The sequence below is a fragment of the Nesoenas mayeri genome (genome assembly GCF_963082525.1).
Source record: "Nesoenas mayeri genome assembly, chromosome: 2".
Taxonomy (NCBI): domain Eukaryota; kingdom Metazoa; phylum Chordata; class Aves; order Columbiformes; family Columbidae; genus Nesoenas; species Nesoenas mayeri.
In genome coordinates this window covers 21,893,445-21,906,895 of record NC_137543.1, presented here as the reverse complement: position 1 = coordinate 21,906,895, position 13,451 = coordinate 21,893,445, and the positions used below count along the sequence as shown (strand labels likewise).

Below are 13,451 nucleotides of genomic sequence, written 5' to 3'. Positions count from 1 at the left end.
CAATTAAAACAAAAAAAAATCAGCCAATTGGTTAATTAATTAGTTAGAGTCTTTATCAATATGTTTACAGTATGGAACAATCTCCAAAGTCTGAGGTCTTTTTCTGTCTTTAAAAATCTCCTAAATGTTCAAAGTATAGCTATGGTCAAAGCTTCTAATTCTGATGGACTCATCCATAGAATTTTATTTTACTTTCACAGTCCAGAGCCATTCCCTTTGACCTTTGTCAATTTCTTCTATCCCACTCAAATCCTCTGGGTTGAGATGCTGTCTTGTCTTGGAAGCAGGCAGAAATAGACAACAAACACCGTAGCCTGGGAAGGTATTTCTCTCACTCACTAACATCATCTGAATTCCATCACAGATAGGAAAATAAACATAGGCCAGGGGAGTGGGGCTGACAACAAGGAAAATGTTGCCACAGTAAACACTTCGACCAAAGTGCAGAGGAAAATGATGAGGGCAAAGCATGGAAAAACCATGCTTTCACACCTGAAAAGCACAACATGTTTGGAAAAAAACACAGCTGCCCTTTGTTCCATGTATTGAAACCCAGGCAGTAGCTGTGATGCTCAGACTGTAGTGGTGCACAGCACAAGGCCGCAGCCCTCAGGGCGGGACGGCCTCTGCCCCCGGCCTGCACAGCTCAGCTCACGCGACATGGGAAGGATATCAAAATGTTATCTGCATATAACTGCAGAGCATAAAACTAAGCCTACAGTCTTGAAATAAGTTTCTCCTTTAATTTTTACTCAAATTCATGCAGTTTTCAAAAAGCACAGCCAAGTAAATCCATACCCCCCAATAATTGTCTCTCTCAGTCAAAACATTCAGATTAAACAAGACAGGCTTCTGTATTCCAGATACATGAAGGTTTCATACAAAGACCGGTAATTTTATCTAAATACTGATATATTTGATAGCAAATAATGACTCTTAAATGAAAACCCTGTTCTAATTTCATTTTGACTAAAACTAGTAATACAGTGAAGTGATGACTATTGTAGAAGTGCACCCAAAATACTTGGTACATGCAACTTTGTCCACTGCAATTGTAAAATCAAATTTTATAACTTCAGTTTGGAAGAACATCATGTATCTTGTGTCTCAGTTAAATTCAGATTGTGTTTTACAGAGAAGGTAACTTGACTGTTGAAATTAAAAACGAAAAGGGGAAAAAAAATACATAGTGGCAAACACCACATTTATCTTTATTTTTGCTGTTAGACCAAGTAGTTACTGTCCACAAACAAACAAAAAAAACCTTGCACACCTATCACCAAAGCTAAAATGTTTAGCAGCCAAATTACACCCCCTATAAATAAAACTCTATAAACTGAAGACAATGGCTATGAAGAGAGAGGTTCTTCTAAACTACCTGGAGTTAAAAGGTACTGTGGTACATAATGAATGCTACATAAGCAGACCAAACAGGAAATTTCTTTGGAACCACAATTATCAGGGACAAGAGATCAACAGCACTTCCTGTACATCATCATGAGTTTCCAAACACCCCTTACTATGGTACGTGTTCAACTTGCTTTACTTTAGACAACATACTTAATGATCAAACTTCCTTTCTTCATCCTTCTCCCCAAATTCCTGTCCACTCTGTACCTTACAAAGAGTAAGCTTAACTTGTTTATACTTCCTCTTGTCATCAGAAGTTCCCTTGCATTAATCTTCACCAAATTTTGCCTTTGACCAAGTGTGGATGATGCTACCAAACAAAATGTGAACCTCACTATACACTTCCATGAACAAATTGGTCCTACCTTACTTATCACCCCAATAAAAAGCCACTTAGCAAGGAATGGTCCTATGATGCCATACTCCAAAACCAGCAATATCCTTCTTCATCTAAAGATGTGGGAGCTGGAAACACCCATGATGCCTCTGTAATATTCCAGCATGCTTCCTGGAAATGACTCCTTTGCCAGCACATCTTGTGACAGTCCCAGTCAGTGGCCACTCCACCTCCTACCTCCCGTAAATATCTAAGCACAGTTGTGCAGAAACAAGCTCCACCTGAAGACATCGCGTGTCAGGCGGAACCGCAGTCACACTCGTCTGCCGAGTCCGTGGGAGAGAAGTGCAAAAACAGCCTGCCCATCCGTCACGCCTACGGCTGCCCTAAGGTTAAGATGGTACAGCTCAGAGCACATGGGAGGCGGCCCTCCTCCAGATAAACAAGATGATCTTCAATGGTCCCTTACAACTCAAACCACTCTATGATAAACACATTTGTTCTGTATGTAACCCAAAATACGATATTGAATTATTTACATGTAGGTCACACATAGTTAATGAGCCAAAAAAACTAGGCAGGATGCCGCTTAGTCTTCTGGGTCATTGTTCACGAGCTCCTCATCTCCTGAATGCTTTGCACATATATTTGTTAAACTACTGTGCATTTAGAATTAAATGCATTAGCTGCAGGGATTTAATTCCGTAACAACAGCAAAGAGCTACATATCCATAGGTATATAGTCATACTGCTGCCAAACTCTTCAGGAGTAGTACACAGTAAATTGGGATTATGCACCTGAGGAAAAAAAAACACTTTGTATAATCTCAAATGAACATGAGGGTACAAAAGGGACTAGATTTTTTTTTCAGCCTTTATAATCTAGAAGAGTCTCTGAGAATATGGTTTCTCCTGTACTTTCTCTTCTATCTCGGCGAACGTGTTCTCCTACCACTAAACTGTATCACAGAAATTCAGACTTTGCCTTCCTCAGAAGACAGGAACAGAGCTACATGTGCAACTTAACATTGCAAGCGACAAGGAACTGAAAGTGGAGTAAACAGCGAAGGAAAAAAAAAGGCAGCAGTCTAAGCATCTGAAACTTACCCTCCCAGAACAGCTCATGAAATAAACAGTATTATTGCTACAGGGAATGCTTCAAATGAAGGTGCGGCAGGGCCCAGAGTGCACAGTCCACTGAAGCCAGGCAACATTTGTTACGACTCTACATTCAGCAACAAAGCAAAGCAGCTGTGTCATTTCAGATTCCTACAGAACCCAGTCACAGCCTTTACAGGTGACACCACTTTATTATTTCCTGCCTTCTGATAGATCAGTTTGCAACCACTGCATCCTTTTGATTAGAGATATGCATAAAATCAAATTAACACATTTGTGCACCAATATGTATTTGGATTAACTACTCAAGATTCATGATCCACAGCCATCTCATATTTTCATGTTCGTATTGTTCTTTTTATATAGTGCACTGCATCTTTGAGCAGAAGTTTTTGTCCTATACCCAGCTGTTGCTTACTTCCTTGACAAAGGGGCAACACATGCTTCTGCATAAATTCATGTATTTCATGACAAAAGGCAATTTAAAAACCATGACAAGTGACTGTATTGAATTTTAGGCATTAACTGATCAATAATCTCCAGTTTAGTTGAACAATCTTTGCAAGAAATACTGACAAAATTCGTGTTACTTATTTTTAAATGAACAGCTTGGTGTTAACAAGCTATATGCAATTCTTTTCCGTATTTCCTTAGGGTTAAGTACTGGAGTCATAGGAATTTCAGGTGGTCATTTGTAAAACAGCACTAAGCTGTGCAGCAAGATGTAAATTATCCTTCAGGTAAGGGAAGGATTAAATAACCTTTTATTTCAATGTAAAATTACACATGCAATAGACAGAAACACTGAGATAAAGCCTTACTGCTGTGTAGACATCAGCCAGAGTTCTCTACTAAAGGCAAGCTGAGCAACAGAGTGACAAGATTTATCCCAAATCCCTATAACAGAACATCTGCTACATAGAAGATACAGTAAATATATGTAAAATTTCAAACAGTGAAAGCTAATGTTCATGCAAAATAAAAAGTGTTGTATACTCAAATACTACAATGGCATAATTAATTTGTTTAATTATGGAAAGAATAAAAATTACTAAGATATGAAACTGTACTGATATAGTGGCTTATTTAAATGTGTTTATGATACAAAAGCAGGAAATAAGCACATAAAATTGCACTGTAAAAACAAATAAAGCACAGCATTTGTTTACAATACTCAATGCTGTTATTCTATGTAGTACTGTTTTTAGTTTAGCCCAACTGTGATGTAGTTTTATTCAGAAAATGAAGACAAGAACTAGAGAATCAATTTTGCAATTGAATTGTTTTATGTAGGTTTTAGATTCTTACTTTTTCTTTTTATGACAACTAATGTCTACCATTTTGTGCCTAGAAAATTATTGCTTGGCTATAAAATAATGGGTATGGTGCTGCTGAAAGTCTGCACTGTATAGTTAAAACCTGTTGTCCAGCATTGCGTATTTGTATTGCCCCTTCACACTTACACTGTCCTCTCCTCCTCACAGAGGGACTTAAAATGACATGTAGCTGCATGACACTTTTGAAAACCAGGTCTTTATTCATCTCTTGGTGAACAAGCACAGCCAGGAAATTACCAAATCTACATTCACTGTACAGAGCCTAAACCCTAAGTTAATCAGTACTTGAGTGAGCAATAGCTCATACCTTTATTCCTATAATCATGATAACATTGACTTAAACACCTTAAAAAAAAAGTCTACTCCTTTTACATTCTTTAGCATTGCAATGTTATCATCCCCACCAAGAAGTCTCAGTTCATTCTTCAAAAATAGATTATTAAAACAGGTACCCTAAAATAAAACAAAATACCTAAGTTCACTACACAAGTCAGTGCTTTGATTTGAAGAATATACAACGATTAGGTCATAACGGATCTATTAACTTCTCTACCAAAACAAAATATATCTTTTATTCCTGATAACTTTATTTTGTTAACTTGGGATTTGTCTGCATTAGGATGGTATTTCAGATCAGGAGCATGCTTCTCAGTCTCCTGATCTGCTCCTTTTCATGTGCTTTTGGTTCACATTACGCTGTGGCCTTGGAACCACCAAACTGGATTCCATTTAGATGCCACCCTCCTACTCATAATGGGTACTCAGTCCTCTGGGTCACACCAGAGCTAGTCCAAGGAAATCCCTTCAGAAGTGTACACAGTGCAAGCATTGGATCTTCAGCGTAACTTGTTTTAGTCCACAAATGCGTTCCTGCCAGGCTGTGGGATGTGCTAGTTCAGAGACAGGCCCAGGTATCCAACAGCAGGAGTGGGACCTCTGCCCACCACAGCTCCAGTGCTGCCAGGGAGGCTCCACCTCAACTTCAGCCATAAGCTGCAGAGCCTCCGCAGTCATTCGGCATGAGCAACACAAGTTCTCCTGGATTCACTAAGCACTGTGTACTTTATTCACTAATATTACACCAACTGTGAATGCCGTTGCAACACACAAAAGAAAATTTACAAAATTCCATATAAACTATACTGAGATGCTAACATAATTCGAAGTTTCATAGATGCTGTCAGCCAGATGATGCTGGAGTATCCAAACACCCTTGGCACCACCGGGATACATCAAGTAAACATTCGGAAGATGCTAGAGTCTACAACGTGAGCTCTCCCACTCCTGCTCATCAAACACGGAGAGCAACCAGCAATTGTGTCCTTGGCTGTATCTCATGCAGCACAAACCTCTGCTCTGGGTGTACCAGCAGGAGAGACTCTTGCAAGAGAGAGAACAGGAAACACCTTTGAAAGGGACCTCTGCACCCCGAATGAGCAAGATAACCCGAAGTTCCTTTATTCTATATTGCAAAAGAGAAGCTAGAGCAGTAACTATAGCAACTCTGATTTAATGCTGCACATGGAGGGAAAAAAAAAACCACACCACAACCACATTCAGTCACACCTGTAAATCCCACGAGACTATTTTTTCTGTATTGTCATTAAAATACAAAAACTTATATTAATAACTAAACCAACTTGACTTAAGAGAAGTATTTTTGTGTGAAAGTTTCAGCAAAACCAGTTCAAACTTCTCAGCTGTAGTTAGAAAAGGTGGGGACAGTAAAGAACCTGGCTTTTTTTTTGATTCTCACTGAAAAATTCCACAAACTATTTATAGACAGCTCTAATATACTTGGCAGCAAGCAGTGGAAATTGGAAATCTAGCAGAGACACTGGCTCAGCTTCAACAAGATTCCTGATTTTAAGCACATAAGTAGTTCTATTCACTTCAAACCCTACACTTCTGCCCAGCCAGGTATGAGGGTAGTTATTCCCCTGACCATTGCCTGCAAGTTGTACGTGTTCTCAGGCAGTTGTCCAGTGCAGTACTTCAGATTAGACTAAGAGGAGAAACAAAAAAAATTACTAAAATCAACTAATCAGTTCAAATAGCAAATATTTTCTACTAAATTATAGCTAAATCTCAAGTAACCTAAAAAAAAAAAAAAAAAAAAAAGAAGAAGGTGAATCAGAAGAAAAGAGTAGACAGGGGTAGCTGGGCAGGGGAAGCAAGGGAGACCACAATGCCTATCCTTAAACTTTCTCCTTTATAAGGCTTAGGTGCCTATTCTTAACTGTTTAGACCCTATCATGAATGCAAACCTAATAATGTGCCCTCCTATTTGAAAACATTCCCTTGCTGTATTACTTACAAAACTAGAAAACATCTGAAGTTTCTAGCTATTTTAAACCGCTACGTTTAAAATAATAAAACTCAATTATTTAAACAAAGGATTGTTCAGAGCCTTTGTACATGTTCGATTGCAGTAACTACTCTTCTGAAATTCCATTTCAGATACTGAAAGTATTTCACATTTTAGAAGTGCCAGACTAGGGGAAAATTTCCATGTGTGGGTTGCATGGTGCTTATACAGTAGGGGGAAGAGTATTTCAGATTTGATTGATACTCTCCACACACTTTATATTTTTGTCTACTACAGTTTCTTTAAATCACTGTTACAGTAAAGAACTTAGTTTTGGTTTTGCTCCATGCAGGTTTAGACTGATGTGCATCCTAATTCCTTAGAGCTACAGGAACAAATGGCAGAAGGCAAGAGTCTACATACAGCTAGTATGTTATATTAAGAACAAATGAGTGAACAAAATACACCACAGAAAAACCCCAAACAAGCATCTACAGCCAGCCAGAAGGGTTTAGATCTCTATCAGAAGCAAGACAGTTAAAGCAGGGCTCAGGATACATATTGTTAAAATATAATACTGCTGCTTATCCTGTTTTCTTCAAATGATTTGACTCCGTTCTGTCTTAACAGAAGAAAGGAAATAATTATTCATAAACTAATAACAACATTCATCATAAATCTATTAAAAGCTTGCAGAAATGAAAATATTATCTGCTCTTAGCCCATGAATACCTACCAGGAACCCTCAAAACATTCAAGCTTCTAGTTCCAGGTGACGGAATGACTCAGTTTTCAAATGTTTTTTTTTCCAAAAAAGACTCAAGTAGTGTAGGAGTACTTGATATTGGGGGGTAAGGGAGAATCACGAGGATTTTTGAAAAGAAGGAAAACACTGCTCCACTGCTACATCTTTATTATAGAGCCTACATTTCATGTGACCAAAAACTCAAAACAGAAGAGAAAAATTCTAGTCATGTTAGAAGGAAAAAAAAATAAAAATCACTGCCTAATATCTATCCAGAGAATAATGGTATCGAAATCCAGAAAGCTCATTGGATTCATAAAATAAAATTACAAAATCTATTTAAGTCTTTATTCAACAGATGTGCTAAAATGTCGCAGTTCAGGCATGAATCAAGGAGGAAATTTCATGCTTCTGACTGGAGCAAAAGCAGGGGAATCAAGCAATCTAACAGTAATTTCCAGATTTGCTAGATTTTTCCGGAATACTGGCCTGAGCAAACCAGGGAATACTGGAGTCAACAGTATATACCTGCTGAGTTTCAACTCTACCTTCATGAAGGCAACAACAATAAATCAGAATTAACTGCAAAGCATCCCAGCACATTCCCTGTAATGACATAACTGAACTGAATGCAAGCCATTTACTAGAAAGGGTGGTGAAGCAACAGTATATTTACATGCACATTTTGCACATACATCAAATATAAAAATCATAAACGCACAGCATGTTTATTGCATCAGGAAAAATATCCTCACATGAAAGATAAAACTGTGTTTTCTTCCCTTCTTGCTACTTATTGCTAGAAATAAAACTTTGATTTTGACAACCTTTTATACTCTCTAATGTGTTTTAGTTTCTTTCTGATAGAATTTAAAAGCACTACAGAGTTCTCAAGAAAGCTTGTTTTCTTTGATTTACAAAAAAAGTTCACAGAAACCACAGACCTTGCAAATACTTGTGCAGACTTGTTTATGCAAAGTCTGTCAACTGCCTTTTTAGACCCTTAGCACCTATTCAGACTGAAACTGAATTTACATGAAACGTCATACAATCTGTCCAGCTATCTTCCAGTAATACAGGAAAGTCTGTCTTTTATTAATGCTTCCCTAAATTAAACTGTAGGAGTAACCTTGCACGCATTCCTAACTCAGCATGCCACCATTCATATGGACTGCAACAACACAGTAAAAAGCACAGCCAAAGGAGCTGAGAACTCCTAAGGCAACGCACTTCTCGCCTGATCCTTCAGCATCTGTAAAACAAAGTTTTTTGTTAATGTCATGCAAACAGCCATGTGCAAAATTATTCAGAATAATGAAATTAATGTGATCTATTCTAATTATAGAAGACAGAAGTGGAGATGTCACTGAGTTTCAAGGGAACCACAACATATAGATGCTTCCATTCTCACCATTTAAAAAGACATTCAATACACATAACTCTAGTGTTACTTTTCAGCTTCAAAATCTCAATTGCTATGATAGCAAAGGCTATTAACTAGCTGAACCAATTTTCTAGACTTGCCTAAACTATGCTGTTTATTAAATATCTTCAGGACTTAGGAAGACGAAGAGCTGAACTTGCTTTAACTTGCCGGTTATAACATTCTGCATTCCTCAAAATGCACCATGAACTGCTTCTATTCAAAGACGACAGATTGCCTGCAAGATATGAAATTGGTTTTACTCAGATTAATAGCTTCTTTAATTAAGAATCAGATCCTAAAATAGCCAAGGCATACTCCAGGTACGAACATATGTGCACACACACTTGCATGAGTATGCTCTGCAACCATGTAAGAATTCTGTGTGTGACAGCCTTGCTATTTTAACATTATTTTGTTCAAACAAATTAGTTTTAAAATAAACAAATGATACGGAAATGTCCAGTAAAATTTATAATCCAGTAAAACTTGTGTTTTATCCAAGTCCTATGTGCAGTTTGAGAAAACTCTGCTACAGCTACTGCATTTATTCAAGTTGTTGAGTCTAAAATAGAAATCTTCAGGAAGCTCCATAGGTATTTTAAGTCTAGTAGCAGCCTATATGTATTTATACAGGGTGTTTTAAAAAGATGTGCCCAATTTGAAATCACTACTGCTTTAAATTTGGGTCTATTTTTTGAAACATCTTGTATAATTAAAAAACAATAGAGAAACAGGTGTAAATCTCTAAGACCCAAACCAGTATTTCTTTCCCTCTCTTTGGAAAGGAGATCTTTCCTTTTCCCCCACTTCCATGTTATCTGCTATTAATCCTGTGATTCTTGTCCTGCAAGAATGATGCTGGTGCCATACCTCACACATTAGCATGAGTATACCTGTAGAAGAGTGTAACACGCTTTTATTTCAGACACTATGCAGTATCTTAAAAATACATTTTCAAAAAATGTGGAGTCTTCTTTACTTTCCTTATTATATCTGTAAAACATGGTAACATATTGCTGCAATTTTTCATAACAGCACAAATAAGCATTTATCATGATTATAACTTTATTGTGTCAGGAACTGTACAAAGAAGAAAACCAACTCTTGCTCCACAGAGCTCACTGCTTTGTGAACTGTATATGCTGCATTTTTTACCTAGTAAAGGAAAGGACAGTAGAAAGAGCAAGACACATAGAACAACTGGACATCCCAGCCCACAAGGTGCCAAAGCACAATCAGATGGCAGTGCTTTATAGGGACCACAGCAGAATCAAGAGGGTTTGAAGAAAGCAAATATGATGGCTTTGTGTTTCCCATGGACAGATCTGCCCAGGTGGTGGGAAGCACAAAGGAAAGAATAGATAAACTTAAGTAACGTTAATAAGTGATAAAGCTATCAGTACTAAAGAACCACTGCAGATCAACAGGATAGTAAAACCAAGTGAAACAGAACTTTGACTTAACAGGTGTCCTGTGCTAACACTCCTCATCGTGCCTCATCTTCCCTTTCTCCTCCCAAATCGCTCAGAGCAAAGTTCAAACTTCTGAACATCACACTTGTCCCTTTTCCAAAGTGGAAACTTCAGGAAGCATTTAGAAAAGTCTCAATTAGATCAATTGTAATGAGGGCAGCTATAGAGGAAAGCTTATGTGAAAACAGTCACAAAACAGTAACTGCAATATAAAGATAGTTAACACTTACACCTTAATATGTGATGAAAAGAAGTGCACATCTGACAGCCAGAACAGTTCTTTTTACATTGCACAGTACTGGAGGGTACTGGAGCCTCTTGCCACAGCGATTCCCAGTAGTTAGAAAAGATAAGCACAATCTTTTACTGCAAGAAACTAGAAACAAGAGTGTTGTATAGTACTATGACTCCACAATTGCAAAATGAAGTGAAGAAATCCTTTCTGTAGAGTTGAATAAGCATTCGACTTGACAGCCAGTTTAGGCAGCTGCAGTTCAGCAGAGTGCGGCACTTCCGAGACAGACACGGAGTACGTAACAATAGTCAAAGAAGGCAGAACAAAGTTTTTTTCAAAACACTTAAGTATATCTTTTCCCTGCTGTCAAACTACATCCTTGAGACACACAAATTACCACAGGAAAAAGTGGAATGCGTTAAAGTAGACACACGGGTAATTTACTACACGGATTCTGGTTTTGACTTTTTTCAAGGTATTTGTTACAGAAATTAAAAAACCACAATTACGTGTAGATGCCATAGTGTACAATAAAGGCTGCTTGTATGACTCTAAATGCACTTTCCATGCCTACCCTCTATAGAGCCAGTAAGAAAAAAAGTCTCACATTGTACAAGTCACAAAATCCCAAGTTTTATTACATTGCAGTAGCTCTAAACATGCAAGAGAAGTCCTGCATCCTTCACTTTTATCCCACTCTTTTCTGTAACACAGAATGTGAAGTGCATCCTGCTTTCCTTCTCAACAATGTGCAGATACGCCCTCCCTGACCCTCTGTCCACCACATGCATGTACCCCAGGGCCACAGGATCATCATTTCCATCGGAGCGCTTTGCAAGAAATTGGAAATGTCTATAAAATTCATTATAGATTCATTGTGCTCTGAACCTTCTTGTTTTAGATGTAAGTTCACAGCAATTCAAATGAGCAAATAGATTTCCAAGAAGTTAGATAATTGAAACAGGCACATTTAGAGAGGTGTGAACTGGCCCATTCGCTTCTACCTAATGTTACCATCTTAATAAAAAAGCCCTAGGGAGATAAGTGACAAAGAAATAAGCTGTCTCCTTCCACAGAAACATGGTCACAGTTGGGGCTGCACCATCCCTCTCTGCTTCAATACAGATGGTGTGAGGCTCCCAATTTCCAATAGCCGTGTTCGCAGGATTGCCCGTGTGTCAGTCCCACCAATGGAGACAGGAAAGGGGGTTCATACACAGACACACTCCCCAGCCCCTCCAGGTCCTGGGATGTTCACCAAGAAAACACAGAGAGGTACACTGACAAATCTTACCAACCCATGAGCCCTCCCACGGGGAAAAGGCAGGTAGTCATGTGTGCGCACACAGACACGCTCTCCAGGACAGAGCTCCCGTGACAAAAGCAGAAATAGGAAGAGAAGCTTAAACATAATGAGAGGAATTAAAACCTTGGAGAAAAGAATGTGACCTAACAGGTATTTCCAAAATACTTATCGCTATTTACCCTGACATTCATATTTGTAATTACCTTCCTGTATGCTACTCCTACACCTAGTACACCTTATCTGCACTTTTGCCTTGACAAAAGCTCTTCCACTGCCTCCTCTTCTCATTTATTCCTTTCTTGACCAAAAAAAACATTCTCACTACATATGCTTACGTGAGTCATTAACTTCCTTCCTGAAAACAGTTAACAACTTTTTTTTTCTGCAGTCTAGTTTCCTAAAAAATCTTATTAAATATATGAGATACTATACCAAAACATGTTTCAGCTCTTCCTCCAAGGAAATCCTTGCCAAGCATCATTCAGATAAACACCTTAACTGAAGGTCAAGTTACGTAATTCCTGCCTATCCCTTTGTCCATGAGTTCAACCCCATACTCCAAAAGCCACTTCAGCTGTTTATCTTGTGCATATTCACTGTTATCTGGTGATCTGAATATCAACTTGACCCCGGTTTCACATGGATCACACAGCATAAGAGCAGATGTGCACATCTGTACATTCCCCATAACTTCCAAATATTTCGGACTATGTCTACCACATTTGGCTTAAGAGTGACAGTCCCAAAAATCCAGCTAATAAGAATTTCATTTAAAAAAAAATACATTGTGTTCCAATATTAAGGCTTCATTGTACAATTTCTTGTTACTAAATGTAAGCAATTCCATATAGAATACAATAATCTTTGAGAAAAAATGCTGTACTGTCTGTTTCCAATAAGAGACAGGTGGTCTGAAGGAGCTCTCTAAGCAGTAGCTCATCACTAAACCTTTTAAAGCTGCCTGCATCCAGTCACTTAAGAAACAACAGCCAAAACGCACAATGGACTGTGTTTCTTATGAGCAGAAAAGGACTGGCATTTTGGGGATGAGAGAAATTAATTGGTAGTCACACCTGTACAAACAGCCAAGGATAAGAGTTGGAGTTTTAAATAAAGCAGTACAGAAACACTGCTCTCAAAGTAGCCTATTTCCAGTTTCACAACGGAAACTCAGCAACTGCATCTTTCCCAAAACAGTGCTGTTTGCATTTAAATGCTTTAGGACGACTCTTCACCCTCAATTTTCCAGCTGAGGGACAGACTAGTCTGCCTGCATGGAGGACTGTGACTTCTCCAAAGAGCAGTTCAGATCACTAAGTCACCCCCCCGCTGCCTCTCATCCCTGTAATAAGTCTGTCTTTTCCCACACTGATTCCACCTTCAGTTAGGGCAAACCAACACTCGCCACTTCGCACTCCCACATAAAATCAGCATAGGGCCAGAAATGTGCAGTAACAAACTATTCATGCACAATCATGAAGAGCTATTTATTTTCTGGGCTTCAGCTTCTACCCTGCGAACAACAATATTTTATGGGAATACTGGCAGCATGAGGAGTGATTAGTCTATCTTAATACTCAAACCTCAGATAATAAAAACCTTTTAGGCAACTACACAAAAAATATTTTAAAAGAAAAATATTCATTGAAGGCTTGTTTCCAAGTATGTGACATCAGTAAAGCACAGTAAGTTTAGATATGAGTTACGTTTATAATATTCTTTTGGTATAAGCCTGTTTTTAAGAAGAAAGCACAGT

At 38.3% G+C, this 13,451-nt stretch overlaps 1 protein-coding gene across 2 annotated transcripts in view; it reads right to left on the bottom strand.

The window, feature by feature from the left end:
• Window positions 1–13,451, bottom strand: part of LRP12 (LDL receptor related protein 12) — a 49,529-nt gene that overhangs the window by 24,481 nt on the left and 11,597 nt on the right. The gene's annotated exons all lie outside the window — the stretch shown is intronic.